Raw genomic sequence first — 6,968 nt, 5'->3', positions numbered from 1 at the left:
CTAATAATTTATATCCAGTAACTAAAACTCTCAATAACAGTTTGGTCAGGTTTTAATTAGCTTTCTCTGATAAACGGTATACTACCATAGCAAAGATCTATATGTTTCCTTTAATGATGTGCTGCGTTAGAGATCTCTGAGGATCATCTAATATAAAACAGGCCTGTTTCCTCACCTTATAATATATAACCTCAGGAGAGTTTTTATTATTTTTTTTAATTTTATATCACCTAAGGCGTCTACAAAAATGTGTACTGGTTTCCACTCTGGTGTTTTCCAGTCCACTCTGTCTGTTTAACCATGAATGGTGGATGAGCAGGGAGACTGTAGATTTTTGTATTGCTCCAATAATTTGGTACCATATTGGCAATAGTTACATTTTCTTCTCCAAATTAAATGCTGTAATAACAGGACTGTCACATATTCTGCATGTTTGTGATGGTTACTACACTGCTATCCCAGCATTGCTTCAGACACTGTGGGTGATTCTAATCTGACCCCTTTCGTACCCCCACCTTGTCATAACTGAAAATAATTAATTTCATTATTTTGCATTCAGTAAACAACACCTGAGGAAGTCCCACCTTAAATTTCCCTGGATCTTAAATGCGTTTCCTTTCTTCATCACACCCATAGAACACTGCTGTTATTTTGACACATGAGAAAGCATGTGTTAAAGGGGGGGGGGGTATAATCATATAAAATCTAATAATGATATTAAAATGAATACAATGTTGCTATCATCAAATTATTCAGTTTAGTTTCATTCAATCTCAGTCTAGTTTTTTTTGGATTCCTTCTTTTTTCTTAAATCTTCATCATTCCTTTTAAGCTGATTTATGAGGCTGAACTATTTACTGAGCTGTCTGCCCAAAACCTGTGAACTGCAGGGCGTCTAAAGATGATGAGATGAGGTCCTTTGTCATCCGGACTGGACAAATGGAGCTCTTAGACTTTACTTTTTTTCCTTCTTTGTCTTTTTTTTTCTTCCAAATAACATCTGGTGGGGCTTAAATGATAACCTAAACAATTTTTTCCATCCCTTTTGTGTTTTGACCCATGGGGGACCATGCGTCTAAAGGGAGGACTAGGAAATGGATGGATGAAAATTGGTTAACGGTTTATTTTTTCTCAAATAGCAACAAAGTTTTGTGAAGATTGTTTAATCTTTGCAAGTCACAACGTTTCTAGAGGATAGAAAATGATGGGCTGAGGAGCCACAAAAACAGCTGATGCTCCATTTCAACATCTAATGATAGAATTTATTGAACTAACTCCATGTGAAGGAAAGAAATGTTGCTTAGTGATTTAGAGATGTTTTCAAGATGGATTGAGGCCTAACATTTTGCAAGTGAAATATTCCAACATATGCTGAGATGTTTAATGTTAACCTAATGAAGCATTGTGTCTATCATCCACAGAGAGGAGGAGCTGTTGAAAGAGAAATTAGATCTGTGAAGAAACGGGTCTGAATGGGGTCCAGGCACTCTAAACAGTTCTGATGCGAATGCGCCGCCGTTAAACATCTAATCTCAGGTTTTATGAAATTCTCTTTGCAGGACTGCTAGAGACTCATACAGCATCTACACTTGCATATGGTGATAAAATGCTTCATTAATTAATTTCCCTTACAGCCCGGCTAAAGCAAGTGGAGACCAGACACAGAGAGGACTGCCTTCACCAGCTACTAACACAGTCCATGATTTACAGCCAGGAGATTTTGTCTTTATTAGAAATTTCAGGAGGAAGATTGAAGATCCAGAAGGTAGATGGATCCATTCCAGGTGTTGCTGACCACCTGCACAGCAGCTGAGAGAACCACCTGGGTCCATTCTTCCCACTGCGAGAAGTTCACAGGCAGAGTAGCAGACCAGGCTAAAGAAGCAGATGAATATAGCTCAATCTAGGAGCTACATCAAACACTTCCATCTGGAATCTTCACCTGAGTTTCACTAAGATGTTACCTACATCAACCTACTCAGTAGGAGCCATCCTAGCTGAGGCAGCATTAAGAAACAAGCCTGCAAGAAGCCTGCAGATACCACAGTGATTAAAAGCTGCTACAATGTGCTAGATCTTCTATCTGGGGCAGCGTGCTGCTCACACTCTTCTTCTGGTTAACAATCCTCCCAGATTAAATTAAAACTTCCTGTGATTAATAATACCCCACACTGAAGACAGTGAACTGTGATACGACGTTCCAACTCTTCTTGTGAAGCTGGCTGCTCTGCAATACCAACAGCTATCCAGGTGCCTCTCTGCCAGCATTCTGCTTGGAACATGGAGGAACACTGAGAAACAATATGATGGATAAGGAAGTTGCTCAGTTATAAATGCCCACTGAATATCAAGGTGCTGCTGTTAAAGTAATTTGCAATGACTTCCAGTTCCATCACACCAAGCCTTTTCATTTGCTGTGGATGAAGTGTTGAATGTGGTTTCTACAACACAGCTCAAGACTGACGACTTGTTTGGTAGAAGAATCAGTACACAGACAATCAGCTAGAACTAAAAGATCAGTCTGGATCGGAAGCTCCAAACTTGTAAACTCAAATGTGTGATTCTTTTCTAAATGTATTAAAAAGGTAAACCCATCTAAATCATGTTCTTTATTAACTCAACATGGCCTCTGTAATAGGAGTCTGTTAAAGCCTACGATTTTTTATTTAAATGCTATAATTTAGTCATAAACTTGGATGCTTTTAAACTCTGACATACTGTGGTTTACAACCGACTGAATACTTCTGGTCAGTGCAGTTAATAACTTGTGCCATGGCATCCCTTCAATAGCTAATCAGATGTTTTGTACTATGTATGGCATGTCACATTTTAAAACAATATCTTGAGCATCATAAGAATCTAAAAAAGGGATTTATTTACAGTTATTCTGTTCTTTCATAGCTGTTTGTTATAGAACTTGGTTGTCAGATTGAGGCCTCATCATTTTAAAAACTCTAAATCATCTAATATGTTTTTCTTCTGCCTTTCATTTGCCTTGTAAACTATTGTAAAATATTCATTTCTCATATTCAAACTCCTGCAAACCTCGAATTGAATTCATAGATTTTCTGCCATTTCATTAATAGAAGGGGGGGGGGGATAGTGATTGGTTACATTTCCTCAGTTACATTTAATTCAGTAACAATTTAAAGACAAAAGATGTACTGTAAGAATTACGTTTATTGTGTCATACTTTTTAACTAAGTAATCTACTCCTACTTCATTAAAATCTCTGACTATTTTGTCCTTTATGAGGATTTGAACTATTCTAAATTCAGGTAAAGATATAGTAAACAGTAGATATTAACAGTGGAAGTTTGTTATCTCATCCTAAAGCCATCCTTAGTGGTGTTTAGCTTCCAGACTGTTGATTGGTTTACACTGCAAAAACAATCTAGAGATAAGTGAAAATGTCTTAAATTAAGTGTATTTACCCTTAATTTGAGTAGGTAAATGAGAGAGTTTGCCAATAGAATTGGTATTTTTACTCTTAAAATGAGATAATTAGATAATAAGCACTTGAAATAAGACAATGTAATTGTGTTTTCTTATTTTAAGTGTAAATTGTCTTGTTCTATTGGCAAAATGTCTCTTTTATCTCCTCAATCCAAGAACAAATGCACTTATTTTAAGAAAAAATTACTTAGTTAGATTTTGTTTTTTTCCAATGTAAAGAGCAACCTTCTGATCTAAACAATCATTCTAGGTTGAATGACGGTTGGACTTTAACATTTTGATGTTTATTTGTCCTGTTGGAGGTTATATCTGCTACAAGCAATTTTGTGTTGTGCTTATGTGATAATTTCAATTTTTATTTTTCTCTCTTTTATTCTTAAAAAATAAGTATTTTTTCTTTTATTTTGCTTATGTTCAGCTAGATGTCTATTTCTTAAACAGCTTCATTCCAGGGATTCGTCTTAATGGAGGTTCTGTGTTAAACCACTGAATAGTGACGGATCCTGAATCACTGGTGTTCGTGATCATTCTTGTTTTTGCTTTAGCTATTATTTTACACATTATGTTATTATTTTATTCATTTATATTTGTATGTATTTTAGGTTATTTACAGTTTTTTACTCTGTTTTATTTTTGTTTGAAATTGTTCCATTAAGGATCAAATGGGAGGATCTGTGGAATCATATTTTCCATGTCCTGTTTGTGAGATTAAATGTTTAAGGTGTTTTTCTCTGCCTGAATCGGGTGATTATTTAGAAACCTGAGAAGAAGAAAGTTTCCTCCCTAGTTTAGATCAGAAGGAAAAGTTTTCACTGTGTTCAATGTTCTGACGTCCCGTTTCTGGATGGAAACTGTTTTCTGAAGTGTTTATCTGACTAAATGTTTGTCGTTGATGAACTGAGGAATCAATGTTGATGCGTGTGGAGTCTCTTTATATGCAGGGCTGGGATGCTGAACACGCCAGAGCCTCACTGGGAGCTGGATTCAGCTGTTTGTGTCGTTCTCCTCTGCAGAGTAAAATAAAATGTTTCTTCCTTGCATATCAACTCTCAGTGCTCATTTTTACTTTACATAATAATAGTGATTCATAATCTGAATAAGACATTAATTAAAGCATGAAACTTTAAAATAAATCCAGTTTTTTAATCACTCTGTTTGCTCTTGAGATCAATTTCTCATTCCTGAAACTCAGTAAATTCCAGTGTTAAATATGCAATGTCAAAGTATATGAACTCTATTAGAGTTATTAATACAATCAACTGCAGTCAGATATACAATATGTAGAGAGTTGATTTAACACTAATTCACAGTGGAACCAAATGCACTCAGATTGGTGTTAAATTTAACTCTATAAGTACTACTTTTACACTCCAAAATTTACTGAAGTTAAAAATCTGCCAGAGGTATGAATAACTAAGATTATGGGATTTTAATTGAGCCAGAAGGCTGAAAAAATGTCTGTTTTAATAGCTTTAATTCTTCACCTTTGCTTGAATATCAGAAAATAAACAGAAATAAAGAAACAAAAATCAAGAGCTTCTTGCAACGCTGATTGTTATCTGTTGTCCTTAATGACCAGAATAACTATGGATTAGATCAAAGTCTATAAACTCTGCATACATGTGAAAAACACCGCTTATCTTAGCCGTTAGCTTCAGAGGATCAGATTCACCATACAGGACTTCCAAGGCCGCAGCCAATCAGGTCGAAGTGCCGTTCCCAGGCTGAGATCAGACTGAGGGTGTGGTGCTGAGTTATTATTGCTGGGCAGCGACCAGCACTGCCTGCCAGGAAGAGCCATGTTCCACAGCTGGGGGGCATTTTTAATGTAGCTTCACTGCCAGGTGGAAATAAAAGCATAAATATAAAACCAGCTAATCTCTGGTGTTCATTTGGATGTTTTAATCTAAAACGCAACATCATAGTTTGCAACAAGAGAGTTGATCCCAGCCGTTTTCTGCAGAGGTGTGAAAAGTATTGGAATGACGGCAATAAAGCCAAGGCAGTCCCATCAACTGGGTTTATTAGATGAAAACAAGCTGCTATTCCTGAGGCTGCAGCTCACACCTCTAACAAATAAGACAGGAACACACAACCAACTGCTTGATTGCTAGTCCCACTCTCCATCTCTGGTCCTAGAACTAGTGCTCCCCTCAGTGCCAGATTATTCAAGCCTTTGGTGAGAGTGCTGTAGTGAGTATCAGTGTTTTCTGATTGCCTGATCCTGACCCGTTCTGCTTCTGGACCTCTGATCTTGTGGCTCGGACTCCTGTGAACCTTAATTTTAAAGTCAAATTTAACTTTGCATCATCTTTAAAAAGAGCCAGCTTCTCCAGCCGAGGATCAGAACACCAAGGTCCCCGCCCTCGACTGCCACCCATCACACACTGCATCCGATCCCTTTGGCCCCTCCTACAGGTGGTGGGCCCATTGCAAGGGGGACCCATGTTTCTTCTTCCGGCTGTGCCCCGACAGGCTCCATGGGTAAAAGCCCGGCTACCAGGCATTTGCCAGCGTGCCCCACCTCCAGGACTGGCTCCAGAGTGGAGCCCCAGTGACCCGCATCCGGGCGAGGGAACTCTGGGTCCATTAATTTTATTCATCATAAGAGGTCTTTAGGCTGGTCTTTTTCTGGTCCCTCACCTAGGACCTGTCTGCCTTGGGTGACCCTACTAGGGGGCATAAAGCCCCCAGACATCACTGGGACACTCAAACCCCTCCACCAAGCCCAGAGAGGGGCTACCACCTGGACATCTCCCTGGTGAGGTGTTCCAGGCACGTCCCACCAGGAGGAGGCCCAGGGGGAGACCCAGGACACGCTGGAGGAACTTTGTTTCTCTGCTGGCCTGGGAACGCCTTGGGATTCCCCTGGAGGAGCTGGCCCAAGAGGCTGGGGAGAGGAACATCTGGGCCTCCCTACTGAAGCTGCTACCCGCACAGTGGCGTCGGATGTAGGAGTTTGCCCTGAAATCTAAGGATTGGCGGCTCCGACTTTCAGTGTCGTTGTGTCTTTGGGCAAGACACTTCACCTTTGTGAAGTGTCTTATCTACTGATGGTGGTCAGAGGGCCCCGCAGCTGCCCCGCTTTTGTCAGTGAGCCCCAGGGCACCTGTGGCTACAATGTAGCTTGCCACCATCAGTGTGTGAGTGTGTGCTTGAATGGGTGAATGACTGAATGTAGCGTAAAGCGCTTTGGTCAAGTCTCCTGACTTCAAAAAGGCGCTATATAAGTACAGGCCATTTACCATTTATCATGGACGGATCAACAACATGTTGGGGCAACACTGAGTAAAACCACAAAGAAAGGAATTGTCTGGATAAAACTAATTATTTTGTCCTTTTTTTAAATACCAACAGGCCATAATGAAAATGAGCTTAAATGAAACCAAACTAATGCCTCTATTCTTAAAATGTAAGGAGTAGAAGTTAAAAGTTGTCTAAAAAATTATTACTCCAATAAAGTGGGCTACATTAATAATTGGCAATCCTTTTGGGGAAAGCCTGGTCTGATT

Source organism: Cyprinodon variegatus, unplaced genomic scaffold, assembly GCF_000732505.1.
Source record: "Cyprinodon variegatus isolate N-32 unplaced genomic scaffold, C_variegatus-1.0 Scaffold1589, whole genome shotgun sequence".
NCBI lineage: Eukaryota > Metazoa > Chordata > Actinopteri > Cyprinodontiformes > Cyprinodontidae > Cyprinodon > Cyprinodon variegatus.
The sequence above is the reverse complement of the archived record's forward strand: the minus strand, read 5'-3'. Positions refer to the sequence as shown.